The 17,460-nt window shown below is 50.6% G+C and overlaps 1 protein-coding gene across 8 annotated transcripts in view; it reads left to right on the forward strand.

Annotated features, from left to right (window-relative positions):
* Glis1 (GLIS family zinc finger 1) overlaps positions 1–17,460 on the forward strand; it is a 191,816-nt gene that overhangs the window by 124,528 nt on the left and 49,828 nt on the right. The gene's annotated exons all lie outside the window — the stretch shown is intronic.

The raw sequence follows: 17,460 nt of genomic DNA on the forward strand, positions 1-17,460 counted from the left end.
TGGAGAATTTAACTTGATGTCTTTGGGCTGAGAGTATACAGGCAGGAGGGCTGATGGCTGAGTTAGTCCCTGAAGATGTGGGGTCTTAAGACACACGGCCTAATGAAAGATGTGCTTCTCTAAGATGGGGAAGATCAACAAGTCAATAGGCCAGGGCTGCAGGAGGCAGCCTGTCTTCCCTCAAGGCACAGAGACTCAGTTGTCACTCATCTTCCTATGGGGAAGCCATGGTTTCTGTAATGGACCTAGGGAGTAACCTGAAGTGGCCAACAGCCTTCTTGTGCTAGGGCCTTGCGTGCAGACTCCCAGTATCTAGGAATGGCCAGTGAGATGACCTGGGCCTTCCTTGAGCCCAGTTGGGGCCTTGGTTGCTCAAAGCATCCTCAGGATCTCCCTGGTCAAGGTTCTCACTTGATTCCAGCCTCTGCATGGCACTGGGGGCCTAGATTTAGTTCTGTCACAGTCCTTGCCCTGAACAACCACACCCTTAGGGATGTGTCCTCAGGCCATCAGGGACCAAGCTGTGACATCCCTGCATGGAGTTTGAAGAGGAATAGGAAGGGAGTCCAGAGAGCTTCATGGGGTTGGTGTTTGATGCCTTTGGGGGATACATTTAGTCTTTATCAAGACACTGTGAAACTCAGGGCTTTCCTATATGGAGAATCAAAGGTCCTCCGATAAGTCTGGCCAGCTTCCCACACTCTTGGCACAGTAGTGACTTCACAGCTCCATGTGGTCCTCACCACATCTCTGTAGATAGGAACTGTTCACCCCCATTTTACACATGAGAAATCAGAGAGTCAGAGAGGTTGCACAATTGACTCTAGGTCACACAGATAATATTAGAAGCAACAAGATAAGAGAGGCTAAGAATCAGAGTGGTAGTAGTGATAATAAAAGTAAGTTGTCCAGAGTTGTACCACCAGTAACCACTGAAGTGGGACTGAACCCACATCCCTGTCCACTGCAGTGCCCTTGTTAATTTAGACGCTTCTCTGGGGCCTGCAGGCTGATGCTGTCAGGTGAGACTATGTGCAGTGGGAGCCTCTGTGGAGCCCCACCCCAGGCTGCTCCCGATGGTGGAGTAGGTAACCAGGGCAGTGGGCCAACCCCGGCCCACACCCAGGTGAATTAAACAGCTCCCATCCCTGTAAAATTATTAATTTCTCATGACAGGCCTGTGCTACTATGTCTGTACAAGACAAAGGAATCTTGGACCTGAGGCCTCTGGAGGACAGGAAATAGATGAGACATTTTGATTGAGGAGTAAATGGCCCACTAAAATAGCAGTTAATCCTTTTAGTATCTTCCCAGCAGCATTTCCACAGCTTTCATGAGGTAAGCTTCCCTTACCCTGTCTAACTGCAACACCCCCATGCTGGCAGCTGGTTTAAATTTAGCCTGTGGAGCCTCTGCCCGATCGATCGGATACCAGGCAGTCTGGGTGTGGAGAGAGGAGCCAGCTCCCCACCATTGCCCCTTAGTCCTAAACCCGGCTGGCCTCCAGGTAACCCCGCCCTCCCTTGGCCCTGTCCTGCCCTGTTCAGTAGCGGGCAGCCTGAGGAAGCTTCTAGATCTCCCTACAATATCCTGTTGTCTCGGTCTTATTAAATCCGGGGCTTCATCTGCGTTACCATAACAAGCCTATGTCCAACCCAAATACTCACAAGGCGCCTCAAAGACGTGGACTTTGAAAAGATTAGTCCCCTGCTTTCTTAGGTTGGTTCCACCAGACAGTCAGAATCCTCGTTGTCTGAGCTGCAGAAGCCAGCAGCCAGCCATGGGGCAGAGAGGGGAACAATGGCTTCTCAGGATAGCCCTTCCCTGCCGTGGGCTCTGTAAAACAACAGTGGTGCCCAGAAAGGCCCTTTCTATGATGAAGAATTTTAACAGCACCGTGATGCCTCATGGGGGCGGGGGGAGCACGAGCAGAGCCGCCATTTGCCAGCTCTGTAACTGAGGCAGGTGACTTACCCTCTCTGAACCGTAGAACGCTCATTTATAAAATGAGGCGATAATCCTGTTGTTAGCAGGATGCAGGAACTCCTCCCCATCACAACCTTCTTGGTGTTGCTCTGAGCCAACACAGGTCTGTCCGGTGCTGGTAAGCAGCTGAAATCAAAGCAGGGAAACTGTTCCCTGCCCTGCCCAGCCCAGGTCAGCCGCAGTCTTCTACCTTTTACACCAACCCTGCTTGCCCCTTGTACATTTGAATGGTGGCCTTGACATAGCTAAGCATTAGAGCCAGAGTGAACCAAGGAAGGCAAAACTTAGCCCCAAGGGTTTCTGGAAGGACACACACACACACACACACACACACACACACACACACATGAGAATTACATTTATGCCCACTCCTAGTCTTCCTAGTCTCCTGGCTTCAGCTGTGCCCCTCCCCCACGACTGATCTCTGGTGCTTGGGGAGGGAGGGTAAAGGGGGGCGGGCATTCTGAGAGTCTTGTTCTTTTGCATGAGCTTGGTGTGAGCATCAGCTTAGGACAAAGCTGGGCAGACTACAAGGCCCAGAGGGGCAGGCCAGCCTCTAAGGGTCACAGTACATGGGAGGTCAAGGGGGAAAGGGGAACTGGTACCCTCAGAGACTGGCTACAGTCACCTAGCCTAGGTGTACCCCACCCTTTACCGTGCATAGCCTCCTTCAGCAGTGCTTGTCCAGTCTTGGCAGGCGGAGTGCCTGGGTATATGCTCTGCTCCTGGCTTTTGAGCCTAATTTTGAGGCTAACGCCACCACACTATCACAGCCTCATCCCAGGGATGCCCTGGGCCCCTGAAATGTCTAGACGGGCAGGTCTGTTGGTCCTTCCCCTTATGTACAGACAGAATATAGGGGAGCCAGAGCCAGAGAGGGTCACCAGGAGCCTAGGATTGCACAGCAAATGCATCAGGGTAAAACATAAGCAAATACTGGGGGAAGCTTAGGCTGAGAAAGTAACCCCCAGACAAGGAGAGACCCGCTCCCTGACAGACTCGCTTAGTGAACCAGACTTTATGCTGGAAGCCATTTGAGGTGACTTGGAGATTCTGCCACTGGGAGAAGCATGCTATCACATGCTTGTAAGTAATAAGTCTTGCCAAATTCTGCTAGGTGATGGGGATGCGAGGGAGCCAGGAGCTAAGGATGGAGAGCCAAGATCAGCGGGTCTCAACCTTCCTTATGCTGTGACAGCTCCTCATGTTGTAGTGACCACCCCAACCATGAAATTATTCTCGCTGCTACTTCATAACTGCAATTTTGCTGCTGATATGAATTATAATATAAATATCTGTGTTTTCCAATGGTTGAGGTGACCCCTCTGAAAGGGTTGTCTGACTCCCAAAGGGGTAGCTGACCCAGAAGTATAGCCAAGCTGATCAAGATGGTAGGACTCTATAGATATCCTTGGGTATTGCCGAGGAGGTGATCAGTGGGCAAAAGTATTTACTCCATGCAGACCTGAGCTCAGTGCCCCAGCAACATCAAAGCCCAACAGGGCCACACACATCTGTAAGCCCAGCGCTGGGGACCAGCACATTCTGTGGATGCAGATCTCAGAAGCGTCCTGGCCAGACAGTCTAGCTAAAATGGTGAACCTCCAGGTTTAGTGGAGAGGCAAGGTATTCTGATGTCAACTCCTGGCCTCCACATGCAACCACATAGGTACATGTACACACATATACACACACACCTTCCCACACACACCTCCATACACACTCACATACATACACCTGCACACACACATATACACACACACACACCTGCACACATACATACCTGCACATACACATACACACATCCCACACACTCATGCACACCACACACACCTGCATACACACACCACATATACACACACTCACACACATATACCTGTGTGCACACAACACACATCACACACACATACACCTTTGTGCACACCCACACACACCACTCCTATCCTTGGAGCATCCAGGGCACAGGGATCTCGTCCCACTGTGCAGATGGGAAGGGTATTCTAGGACATAGGGATCAGCGTCCCCATTGTACAGTTGGGGAGGGCAGTGGGAACAGCAATGTGCCAGCAGATTCACGCTCATGCTGGGACACCAGGAGTAGGATTTGAACCTAGGCCTCAGCCTGACTCTGGACATGTCCTCCCACAGCTCTGGATGGGGAATTAAGTACATATCCAAACTCGAATCTTACTCTGTAAGCTTTCAGGGGCTCTTGTCTGGGTCCTGGGGTCACAGAGAGGGATCAGCTAGGTTCAGGAGCGCTGAGCCAGATAGGGAGGCAGGTCACTAAGTCACCAAGAGAGACAGTTAGCTGTGACTTGGTGGGTTCTCTGTTCTCTGTGAAGGGACAGAAAGTTACCTGAGAGCAAGCCTCTGGCATGGTGGTTGGAGTTCCTAGCCAGGTTTGAGGGCTGCGTAGTGGTGTGTGCTTTAACACCTCTGCCTGGGGGACTCCACAGCTAGAAGCCCAGAGGAGCCACACTCCACTCAGGTCACCAAGTCACACCCTGCTATGGAAATGGGGCCTGAGTATCACCTCATTCCAAGGTTGGGAGATGCCTGAGTACGGAGATGGTTTTGATCAAAGACAGCTTTCCAGTTGGCATCCAGAGTGCCCATAGCACTAACCTCTCCTGGGGTCAGTCAGTCCCTTGTCCACCTCACTAGGAGGCAAGGGAGTCAAGGCCAGAGCAGGCACCAGGGCCTGAGCCACCTAGGGAGTTCCAGCAGTCTTGTATTGCTTGCCTCCTTCTGGTCCCTCAAGACCTTCCTGGGCTCCCACTTCTTAAAGCCTCTAGGCCTTGGCTTCTGGTTTCTGGGTTGGCAATGTCTTTCTCAGCTTGGCTGACTCCTGCTTTTCCCTTACGTCCCTACTCAGTGCTTCCTGCCCAGCTCCTTCCCTGAGCCTGCTGTTCTCCCAGGAGCTTCCTGGTGTGGCCAGTTGTCTCAGAGACTGTATTACTTTACCCATTGCTGTGACAAAATGCCTGACAAAAATAATCTTAGGGGTGAGTTTCCAGTTTGAAAAGGTATACGGTAAAAATAAGGTACTCAGTAGTAATCTTAGGGATGAGTTTCCAGTTTGAGATGGTATACAGTTGTTCACGAAGGAGTGATAATGTGATGGCAGCTGTTATACTGTGTTGAAGTCAGGAAAGAAGAGATAAAAATGCCAGTACCCACTTTGCTCCTACCTTTTTAATTCAGTCTGAGGCCGCAGCCCATGTCATGGTGCTGCACACATCCAAGGTGGGTCTTCTTCAACATCACTAGGGTTGTGTTTCCATGGTGATTCTAAATCCATCAGGTTGGCATGAAGATTAACCCTCAGAAAGACTTGGTGGCAGAGGAGCAAAGTCATGGGCCTCTTTGTCCCAGGGCTGGGCCACATTGTCCAAATAGTTCCCTCTGAAGTCATGGCCCTGAAGAGACTCTAATGCTGTCCTATCTGCCCCCTTAGCTGGCACTCAGAGTTTTTGTACCTGGATGTTGCCATCAGCATGTGACTGGTGCAAGCCTGGCCCGCGGCCTAGATTGTCTTACCTGAGAAGGGGGGTGACTGGGATGTCGTGTGGCTTGGGACAACAGCCCATAAGAAACTGTGACAGATGATTCTGAATGTTTTGGACAATTTTCCTTTTGAATTGTGTGTGTGTGTGTGTGTGTGTGTGTGTGTGTGTGTGTGTGTGTGTGTGTGTTGGGGTGGGGGTCCCCAAAGGAACAGGAAAGTTTGTTGTACAGAGGATTCTACTGTGGGCTGGCTTTGTTAGGCCTCTGCCTGCAGTGCCATGTACTGGCTCCTCCCTGCCTGAACCTTTGCCTGCCTGGCATCCCTGCTCAGGCCCCTCCCAACACATTTTAATTCAGAGCTGCCCACAACACTAGTAAAAGCTGGATGGGCGCGGTAGCCCTCCTGTGTAATCTCAGTACTCGGGAGATGGAGACAGATGGTCCCAGGGCAAACAGGCCAGCTAGACTAGCAGACTCAGCAGGGTCACTTAGTGAAAGACCCTGACTTAGTAAATATGGTGGGGTGCGATGGAGAAAGACACTGACTTTATCCCCTGGCACCTCTATACACATAACACATGGACGGACACACGCACGCACGCACGCACACACACACACACACACACACACACACACACACACACACACCCTGAGCCTGAGCCTGAGCCAGGGGCTGGTGAGCAAGGCTGGGCAGTAGCCAATACCTATGTTAAACCCAGGTTCAGATCTGTATGCTGCCCTTTGGCCAACTGTGAGACCTGACAAGTCACACAGTCCCCTGAGCCTGGATGAAGGGAGGCATGTCGCGAGGGTGAAATGGTTGGGTATGTGGAGTGGGTACTGTGTCCTGCTTCTATCAGAAGCTGGAGTACAGGAGCCCTAGTGCTCCCCATCTCAGCTGCAGGCTCAAGGGACTCTGGAACACCAGCCAAGCTCTGTGAGCTCAGCACTGCTCTGTGGAATATGAAAAACATTAAGGATTTAAAAAAAGCACAACCTTCTGAATCGAATTTAAAATAACAAAAGGAAAACAGCCTTTGAATTTAATGTAAACGGAATTGAAATGATTCCCTTGTTGGAATGAGAATCAGATAAAATCAACAAGGACTCTGAGAAAGTGTCCAGACTGCCTTTTCCAAGGGATGTCTGTCATGGGGATGGCAAGCGCCACAGTGAAACATTAACTGGTCCTGTCTCGGGTGTGTGGCTCATGTCTGGTCAGAGCTGGCACTGCCCTGGCAGGGACGCTGTGGGACAGACTTCACCAGGGCACTGTCCTGCCAAGTGGGAGCTGGGGCACCGGGTTCCCCCGATGGAAGGGAGAAAGAATGGTTCCCTCTGAAGAGACTCCTGGACTGCTCTCTATACCTCCTTCCCTTCCTAACCTCTCAGCACAGCTTTACTGATGTCCTGGGCCAAGTTTAACCAGAGCCATACAGGGGATGGGATGGGATGCAAGATGGGATGGCAGCAGATACAGAAAAGAGGACAAAGCCTTCCCTGGGAGTCATGAGAGCTGGGCTCTCTCTCACTGGTTAGTAAGAACTTCTCCTGTGCAGACCAAGAGGAAAGGCATTGCGTGGAAAGAGATGGTAATCTTCACTGTTGGTAGGTGTGTGGTCGTGCTGCCTTGGGTCTTGATAAATGCATAATGTCTAGGGACAGAGTGGAGATTGTAATTGAGCCTCAGTAATCCTCAGAGTCCATAAGCAACTTGACTCTACCCTGGGGGCAGTGGCAAGTCCCTGAAGGGTCCTAAGTCGGAGAGTGGCATGAGCTGACATGAAGAGGCCTTTGAAGGGGAATGGTCCTAAGCCAGAGCGGTTTGTCTCCAGATCCTTCAGAGCAGCATGGCTGGGACTGTGCCCCAGAAGCAGAGCTTGGATGTTGGCCAGTACTGGGCATCCTCTGGCTGGGCCCAGTTGGCTCGACATCTGCACACAATTGGGCACTAGAGCCCAGTCCCCACTAGAAACGATGCCCAGGACACTTAACAGTGGGAAACGGAGAGACGTTTCCCATCACGTGGCTAGGTAAAGTTTGCACAACTTTTCTTTGTTTTCCACTGGCCCCCACAGTAAATCTTCCTCCGCTGCCAGGATGGGCCATGGAGGCCTGTGAGTGATTAGGATGCGACTCCATCTCCTTGCCCTGCTTTCTTACCCCATGGGTAGTGGTGGGTTGCACCGATGGATGGGTCGGCGGCTATGTGGTCTTGCAAGGGTCTGGGAAGTGAGCTATGGGGGGGGGGAGTCAGCCTCCTTCTGCCCTCTCTAACCATGCCAGGCTCCCATGGCGGACCTGCTTTGTTACAGACATAAGCTCCAGGGAGCAGGGGGCTTGGTCAGGCTGGCCTTCGCATCTCTTAGGATGGGACGTTTGGACCAGAGGGCTCTACAGAACTGTGCATCTGGGTAAGACCTGATGGGTCTGTGGACATGAACAAGGCTAGCTGAGTGATATTTGGTGGAAGTGCCTACCAACCCTCACTCTATAGGATCCCTAAGGCACTGGGGCCTGGAAGTGGCATTCGCACCTTCCCTGGGAGGGTTCTTGATGGGCAGTATCTGCTTGGGAAATGAGCAGGGCATGGTTAGATTCCAAACACTGCAATCATGAGGTTACAGCCATGGCCAGGTTTCAGTTCTCCATGTCCTTCCCCAGCTCTCTACCCTGTGATCCTCCCCTGACCTGTAATCTACTGTCACACCAGAACTGATCCACCCAGCTACACACCACAGCATCTGTTGAACCACGTGGTTCGGGGATCCATTTGGTCTGCAACATTTCAGACTGCATTGCCAGGAAACATGGTTAGAACTCAAGGAGTCTTTTATGGCCCCTGTGCTTTCTTACGTTCTACACTCCCAACTTCATCTGCTCCCAACCATCCTCCCCTCCAGCATCCAGACTGAGGGAAGGGATTCCCAGGCCACAGCTCTCACTACCTGGCTTTGTTCCTTTGCTATTTGCAGTTTTGTAAACCGAGGTTCATAGACAGGATCCGGCTCACTGCAGGTCAAGGATCCATTGGTCAGCATGTCCCAACATGCCTCCTAGACAGGGATGTCTACTGGTGCTTGGCATGTGCCGAGCCCCAGGCTGAGGGCTCACATGCCTCACTGCCCAATCCTGAAGGTCACTGCCCATCTTACATGCACTGAGGAAGAAGCTTCCAGGATTTGGCGTCTCACTGTGTGTTCCTTTCAGCCACCACGTCACCCCAGTAGAGGATCTGAAGGTCCAGGTCATCTAAAGGTGACCTGCTAAGTTCAAGGCAGGAGTGGCTAGCATGTGTGCAACAGAATCGCTTTTGTTCCAGCGATCTGGTACTCAAGACACCGCTTGGCTGCCTCCAGGGAGACCTGCTCAGCAGTGGGTTCAGGCCTCACCCTCCTGTACACTGGAGCAGTGTGGTGACTGATGCCCATGGATGTCAGGCCCAGAGGAAGCTGGATGGGTACAAAGACTCACACAAGCACACATGCAAGTGAGCTGTGCTTCCGCTGTGGGTCTAGGAGCTACCTAACTGTTGGGGCCTCGGTGTCTCTGTGTGTGACAAGGGATTTGATTAGATGAAGTTTATAGCTATTCTGCTCCTGACTCCTCCTCCTTGAGGCAGCACAGAGCAGGGGCATGGGGCCCATTCTCTCCACATCCACAGGCAAACTTATGTGACTGGAACTAGCAGCTCTCCCCATTTGGAGCCTCATTTTTCCTCATTTGTAAAGCGGAAGACCCGGACTCCGGCATTTCTAGATGTTCTGGAACTCTTCAGAGGCCCCTAGTTACATCCTCATTGTCCTGGCATGGCTGGAGGAAGGAGTGAACCAGAAAGGGAGGAGCAGGCAGAGTCCTCCCGGACACTGACCCTATTTCTCTTCCAGCCACGCGGGCCTCCTGGCTGCTTCTCAGACATGTTGGGCTCATTAGAACCACATGCTCTCTGTATAGCTGTTCCCTCTGCCCAAATGCCCTACCCCAGTCTGACCTCTATGCATTCAAACCCCGGCTCCTACGTTACCTCCTCCAGGAGGCCTTCCCTGACCTGTAGCCCACTCTCCGGCATCTGTATCAGTTCCCACCGTGCAGCCAGAGCTCCATGATGTCTGGACTTGAGATTTGTTTCCTGCTGTCTTCAGTGTTGTCACCAGTCCCCAGCTCATAGTACATGACCCACAGGTCACAACGAACGTCACCAAATTAAGGAGAGAGTGGTCCAGAGGTGTTGAGGGCAGGTGTTGGGAAGGGTCCAGGAAGGGTATCAGAAAGCTTTTAAGTAAACACCCTACTGTGTGTGTAAGGGACTCAACGGTGCCAGGTGAGCCTGAGTTGGGCCATCCAGGAAGCCCAGCATCAGGAACACGGTAGATGCCGAGTACTTCCCGGCCTGGTTCTTCCCTCACACCATCTGCCGCACTAGTCCAGAATTCTTGGAGCATCAGATCCCAAGACCCCATCCCCTGTACCAACCTGGAAACTCATCCTGCTTCCCTGGAGGGTGCTACAGCTTACAGAGAAATTTGCAGTGAGATTCCCTACCCAGTAGATGTCCTGTGCTCAGTCACCATTGCATTGGTCACTGAGCCGCAGAGCTTAGCTTCATGGCCAAGGCCACAGATGGAGCAAGGGTACAAATTGTCATTAATTCACAACAAGAAGATCTGTGCAGACTTAGACTGTAGCAGAGGACATAGTGAGGCTCCCTAGAGCTGCGAAAAGTGGGAAGGAGCCAGCTGCTCACTAGTCCAGAATTTTCTTCAGAGAGTGCTGCCTTCTGAGAGCAGAAGCTTGCTGCCTGTGTTTCTGTGGCGAATCCTTTGACCTTGGCAGCAGTCCACTTTACAGATGAGGAAACTGAGGCTGGGGTGCAGCCCCTGGCCTTCCACTGCTCCGGTTACCTGTGTCCAGAGGTTCTCTGCAGAGTGTGAGATGGAGTTCCCTTTCCCTTGTATTCCCCCTGGAGACCTAAGAGGCAGCCATTCCTTGAGGACAGTCACCTGGGACCACTGGTAGCTTCGGAGCTGATCTCATCACTTAACCTGCACCCAAGAGGTTTGGTTAAAATAAGAATTGGCACCATAAGCCCCAGGCTTCCTCCTTCAGGAGAGTGGCCACCTCACCAGAAAGGGAGGGGACCAGAGGTAGGGATAAGGGATCTGGGGGTAGGGGTGTCCTTGGACTTTGGCCTGAGAAAGGGCGAGAATCTAGGCTGTGTACAGGGGCAGACAGACTGTAGGGAACCCCATCTCTATGGGCAGGAGTTGGCATGCCCTAGGATCTAGGTAAGCCCTAGGCCAGAGGTTCTTCATCTGTGGGTTGAAACCCCTTTTGGGGGGATCACACATCAGTTATCCTGCATTTCAGATATTTATAATTCTCAGCACTAGCAAAATTACAGTTATAATAGCAATGAAATAATTTTGTGGTTGAGGGGCCACTACAACATGAGGAACTGTACTAAAGGGCCACAGCATTAGGAAGGTTGAGAACCACTGCCCCAGACACTTATAGTGGTGTTGGCTGGGCTGCCATCTTGTTCCTGGCTCAGTTTACCCCTTAGCACTGTAGAAATGATAAATGTCTGCCTGGGGTTGTTCACCTACCCTCCAGAAGATTCATCCCGAGATGATTGTTCCCCTTCCAGCATGTCTGTTGCCATGGCAATCGTCAGGCTACTTAGATAGAGAAGCAGGAAGTGGGTACCAGTGGCAAGGCCCAGGGTTTCTGCCACATGTCTCCTGGGGTCTTTTGATGCTTGTGTGAGGTGAAGAGCTGTTTCCCCAGCCAGCTCTGCCCTCACCACTGCCTCTCAGTGAAGTAGGCCCTGCTGAGTACTGAGGAAGACAGGTGTGGTCCCCAGAGCAGGGGCTCCCAGCTCCAATCGGTAGGAACAGTGAGCTGCTGGCTGCCCGCAGTCAACACCTCTGTAGGAAGCCTGAGCTTACTCCTGGAAAGCACCAGCCCTTTAATTGTCTCCACATTGAGAACCAGGAGTGTCTGTCCTGCTGAGTAGCTGGTGAAATCAACCAGGGACCCACCCCCCACCACAGCCCACAGGGGCGGTGGTTCAGCCTTCTGAGAGCTGTCGGAGGTGGTTACTAGGATCCAAATTAAATGCACCTGGCAGGGGCCCTCACTTCCTCTGGTAAATTCATGATAGAGGAGAGAGAAGCATTGGGTGCAGCCTTGGGCCTCAGGTGAGCTGGGCAGGTGGGACTTGAAAGTTTGCATTGCCTATTGGTGAAATGGGAAAAGTGAACTGGACCTGGGTGTTCAAAAAAAAAAAAAGTTGTGATTTTTGACAGCGTTGGCAGTGGCTTAAAGACAAACATCTCAGTATCTGACTGACTTACGTTCAATTTGTGTCTCCCCAAAAACCAAGCCAGCAAATGTTGGGCGTGTGGGAGTCCCAACCTCACTGACCTTCCATATCCCCCACCCACTATGGCAGAAGGAGGCAGGGAACACCACAGAGTCCCCTGTGGTGGTCTAGCCTGTTCTGCTCTAGATGATTCTCTTTCTTACCAGTGAGTTTTTCTTGTCTTTGTAGCTTTTGCAAGAGAGAATCTACATGCTTTTCTCTCTGATTAGAGCATGTATGTGAACAATCTAAGCTTGTTTAGTTTTAGGTTGTACCCTAGGTTTTTGTTGATGGGGGTGTTTGTTTGGCTTGATTTTTTTTTTAAAGATTTATTTATTCACTTATTATATATAAGTACACTGTAGCGGTCTTCAGATACACCAGAAGAGGGCATCGGATCTCTTTACAGATGGTTATGAGCCACCGTGTGGTTGCTGGGAATTGAACTCAGGACCTCTGGAAGAGCAGTCAGTGCTCTTAACCGCTGAGCCATCTCTCCAGCCCTTGGCTTGATTTTTGAAGGTTTCCTGTAGCCAAAGCAGAGAGGGCACCTCGTAGATTTGCAGGATTCCTTTTGTGTAGGAAAGGAGACCATCAGCTTATGTGTTAGCGCTGGTTTCCCCCCCCCCCCCAATACTGACCTACTGTGAGGGCTTGTGGGAGCCACGGGAGCGGTGGCTGCAGCGAGGCTTAGCAGACAGAGCTCTTGATTAGCATCATGCTGATGCTGTTCCTAAGAAGTCACTCAGCCTCGCATTCATAAATAACTCTGCTTGGGTGTGATCTGTGAGGAGAGGAAGCTCAAGACCCAGTCCCTGTTAGCAGGGCTTCTGCAGCAAACAGCCTCTCTGCAGACTCCAAGGCTCAGTCTGTTACTTGGGGCTGATTAAGCCACTTTTCAAGGAGTGCGGAGCCTGGTGCACTCTGTGGGTCTTAAGTAAGAGGAGACATTATGATTGACCCGGCTGAGGTAGGCCATCAGAGAGCACCAAAGAACAGGTGAGAGGCATCCAGGAAGAGACAAGTACACAGTCCAAGTCTGAGAGAGAGCCCCTTAAGTCTGGCCTGGCAAAGGAGGGGAGCCCCTACTGCCTGGGAAGAACCATTCTGGCTGTATGAGGCCCATGCATCCACGGGTGTTCTTGGCAGCCCTTACATTGAGAGGCACAGAGTCTGTAGGCCCTGAGCCTGTGAACAGGAAACCTACATTAGCTTCTCCAGAGCCAGTCACCCCAGGCCCGTAGGGCGGGAGTCTGTGATGCTGTGGTCTCGGTACTCTAGGTGTCACCCTGGCAGGTGTTGCGTTTGCCCGGGTCCTCAGATCCAGGCTCCTGGAGGAGGCCTAGCTGGTCTCCCTCGCATACACTCACCACTCTGAGCAACAGTCTGGAGTAATTGGTGTGGGGCACACTTGTCATTCAAGGATACACGGGGATCTGAGAGGGAGCAGGGAGAGGCAGGGACCAGGAGGAGCTGAGGGAATGCCTGAGTTCCTTGAGCAGGTGGATGGATGCCCGAGCAGTGACCAGGCGGCTTGGGTGGAAGAAGGTGGGCACCAGATGGAACCCTTGGCCAGCCCAGTGCTGGCCCAGGCTGTGTGTAGTCCTGTGTGTATGTGCAAATGTGTGCAGTGGACCACCTGCCCTCAGCCACAAGCATCCACACGGACGGGCAGAGGTATGTGGGACTTTGCTCAGAGAGGAGGTGCTGCAGTGTGTCAGCAGCTGAGAGCTGGAAGACAGACCGTGATGCTCATGTAGCTGGGTAAGGATGGAGCCAAGGCCAGAGAGGCCCATGAGTGGGGAGGTGTCCTGACTATAGAATTCTCAGGCCTCTGTGCTCAGGACTCTCAGTATATGGACGTGGCAGAAACTGCCAGAGCATGGGTCTTCTACCTAATCAGCTGGGAACAGTTCTCTTTTATGGATGAGGAAATTGGAGGCATAGAGAAGTCAAGTCACCGAAGAACACGCAGCTGGTACTAAAGCGCAGACCCAACCTCTTAAGAAAGTGTGTGAATCTGGGAGGGGCTGGGTGAGGTAAATGGAATGGAGCTGGTTTAGGGCAAGAGGCTTTACTAGAAGGTCACTCAGGAGGCTGACTCTAGACACGGAGGAAGACTGGACTGGAGAATAGATCCTTGCTGAGATTAGCAAGGTGAGATGAAGGCTCGAAGTGGAGCTCCAGAAGTTAGCAAGGGGCGCTGAGGGGCTTCTGCAGGTGTGGAGGTGTCTGAGGTGGGATGCTGGGCACATCAGGCTCTCCTGTGAGAATGTCATGGAGTCCCAAGTGCAGGGTGACATTGTGATGCTCATGCTCTTTGGGGCTGGGTGGTACAGTATGTTGTTCTTGCTCACTGGGCCCCCCAAAAATTCTGGCCTGCTCTCACCGACTGACTGTACTTTCCCTGTGTTTCCAGAAACAGCAGATCCTGGGCCAGGATGCCGAGGCCCCTGTGCAGTCCCTAGCGCCAAGCACTGTCCTGTGCATAGCTCTGTATATATTCATTGACCCATCTGTCATTCAGATTCGTCTGACAGTTGCTCTGTGTCTTACCTTGTGCTAAATGTTAGCCTCTTAGCAAGGAAGCCTCTTCACACAGGAAGGTATGCTTCTGACATGAATTGGTGTGACCTGAGAAGCGTAGGACAGGAAGACAGACTTGACAAGCTCACACTGTAGGATCTGAAGATAGTAGGACTTGAGAGCTGTTCTGTTCAGTCTCCAAGCCCTAGCTCATGTTCATTTTTAGAAAGGATTTATTTATTTTATTTATGTGAGTACACTTTTGCTGTCTTCAGACACACCAGAAGAAGACATCGAATCCCATTACAGATGGTTGTGAGCCACCATGTGGTTGCTGGGAATTGAACTCAGGACCTCTGGAAGAGCAGTCAGTGCTCTAACCACTGAGCCATCTCTCCAGTCCCCATGTTAATTTTTTTTATCATATCATGTTTGATAGATTCAAAAGAATGCATGCAGGTATGTGTCAGCAACAAAGCATAGCACAATGACCGTCTGTGAGGTCCTGAAACCACACCCCATCTTCTGTTTAGCGTTCTCTGCTTTAAAAAAAAAAAAAGCAAAAGACAGTTTCTCCACACAGTCATGTCCTTAAACAATGAATTGTTTAGTGCTGCTTCATCTAAAGCAATATGGCGTCTGTGGGCTGTACACGTTTGTCACTTAATACTATCTTTAAGACTACATGCATTACCGCAGCCCTAGAGCTTATGTTGTGGAATTCAGTGTTGGGTTTCTATTAGTATAGCCTAGGCTCTATGAAGGTCCCTGTTCACTCATGTAGCTGTTTTGCCCCAGGGGAGGTTCCTTGGAATGCGTGCTTTGAAATGAAATTGCTCATTTCGGAATGGAAGAGAGAACCAAATCGGTTGTAGAGGTGGTTTTGAGGGGTTTGCACACCCACCTGCACGATGTGGCAGCCCTTTGCCTCTGTGGCCCAGCAGGCATGCGTGAGGCAGCACCTCTGTCTTCATTTACATGTCCACATGCAGGCACGGTGGGTGGTGCATGTGTGGGGGTGCTCAATGGTCTTTGACTAGAGCAGTGTTGAATCTAAGGTTGGAGTGGGAAGAACCGCCATCTTGACGAAGTCTTATACATGAACATGGGATGTTTCTCCCTTTCCTCTTCTTCGATGGCTTCTATTTGTCATTTTCCTCCCATAGATCATACGCCCAGAAATGCTCCTTAACTTAAGACGGTGTCACAGGCTGATAAACTTGTGTTCAGGTTGAGAAGCTGTAAACTGAATCTTACTAATTTGAGCACTTTCTCTAGACTCTTGCCCAACCGCTTCATTTTTAAGGAGCGTTGCTGTGTTTTGAATTGATGTCCCGAATTCATTTGTTCATTCCAAGTATCTAGGAACATATAACTTTTGTACATTAACCTTGTGTCTTGTTGATTGCTGTGATTTGCTCCCACCAGCAGTGTTTCCACACACATGCCCTGTCTCCTGTGAATGGCCTCACTTCTTCCATAGCCTGTGAACATCTTTCCTTCTCTTGTCTCGTCATGTTATCTAAGTCTTCAGTACAGTGTTAAGAAGGCGTGTCAAGAGCCTCAATTGGGGCAGTTCTTTTTATTCCTTATCTTTCTTATGAGCATCGAATGTCATCAACTCTTTGACTAGTCTAGTGCACATGCAGGTTATTTACAAATGTAGTATGTGTACTCCTTAACTTTCAAATGCGGAAGTTAAATTGCAGACTTTGCTGTTAACCCTAAGAGCCACAGGGTTATAATATGCTGTCCCTTCTACAGTCACCATAAGTGATGTCACCACGAGTGATGTCTGCTGTGTTTGCATTTCTCACACGTGACTCCTCTGTTCTGATATCAGAATTTTAGCTGCTCTTGTGAGTTAAGGAGTATATCTTTTTATATTACTGGAAGCATTTATGGAAGACTGGAATGACACTGTCTGGACATTTGGTAAAGCTTACCTATAAAACTGTCTGCATTTGATGTTATCTTTGTGATATTTTAAACTACTGCTCCAATTGCGTTAATTGGCATGGAGCCATTCAGGCCTCTATTTCTTTTGAAGTCATTTCCCGCCTTCAGGAATTTGTTCATTTTTATGTATGTTTTCAAGTTCATGGCCATGAATCAGCCACTTTTGTTCTTTTGTTTTTGTTTTGTGGTACTGGGTAACTGAACTAGGGGCTTTGCACGTGCTGGACAAGTCGTCTCCCATTGAGCTATAACCCCAGCCCTTTCTTACTTTTCTATTTTGAAACAAGTTCTCCCTAGGTTGCCCAAGCTGGCTCAACTTAGCATCCACCTGACTCAGCCTCCTGAGTAGCTGGGATGAAAGGCATTGCCAGACCTCAATCAGTGTCCTCTCCTTCTTCTAATTGTGTGTGTGTGTGTGTGTGTGTGTGAGTCCCATATGTGTATCTGTGGACCCTGTGCTTACTTGGCTTGTGGCCAGACAGAGGCACTGAATCCCCTGGAGCTGGAGTCCCAGATGGTTGTGAGCCACTGTTTGGGTGCTGGAATCAAATTCTGGTCCTCCATCGAGTGCTCTTAGGCACTGAGAGACCTCTCCAGCTCTGGCTGTCGCTGTTGAAAACCCTGCTGGATCTGTAATGATGCTGGCCTCCTTGCTAGCATCCTTCACGTTGTGTGCCTTCTCCCTGTTTTTCTTACTCCCTTCCCAGAGCTTTGTCTCCTTCCTGGTCAAATGAATTCCTGACTTGTTTGCCTCTGTCATATCTGTTTAGACTACATCAGCGTCTGCATTTATCTTCATTTTCTCCTTCCTTTCCATGTCTAGGGTGAGTCTCCTAGCACATCAGGTAGTTCCTGGCTTCCTAGTGATAGTCCTGCACAGTGACCTTCCCCTCTAATACCTGTCCCTGTACCACGGAAGCCCTGGTGCAGCTCTGGCTTCATTGCTCAATTCCAAATGAACATTACTGTACTCGTTCTGATGCTTTGGCTGGTTCAGGAAGTCTCTCATTTTCCAAACATAGGGACATTTCCCCCCTTTTATTGCCTTCTAATTAAATTCCACTGTAATTGAAGAGCATTATTTACACGGTCTGACCCTTAGGCCTAATATATGG

Source organism: Rattus norvegicus, chromosome 5, assembly GCF_021556685.1.
Source record: "Rattus norvegicus strain SHRSP/BbbUtx chromosome 5, alternate assembly SHRSP_T2T, whole genome shotgun sequence".
Classification (NCBI taxonomy): domain Eukaryota; kingdom Metazoa; phylum Chordata; class Mammalia; order Rodentia; family Muridae; genus Rattus; species Rattus norvegicus.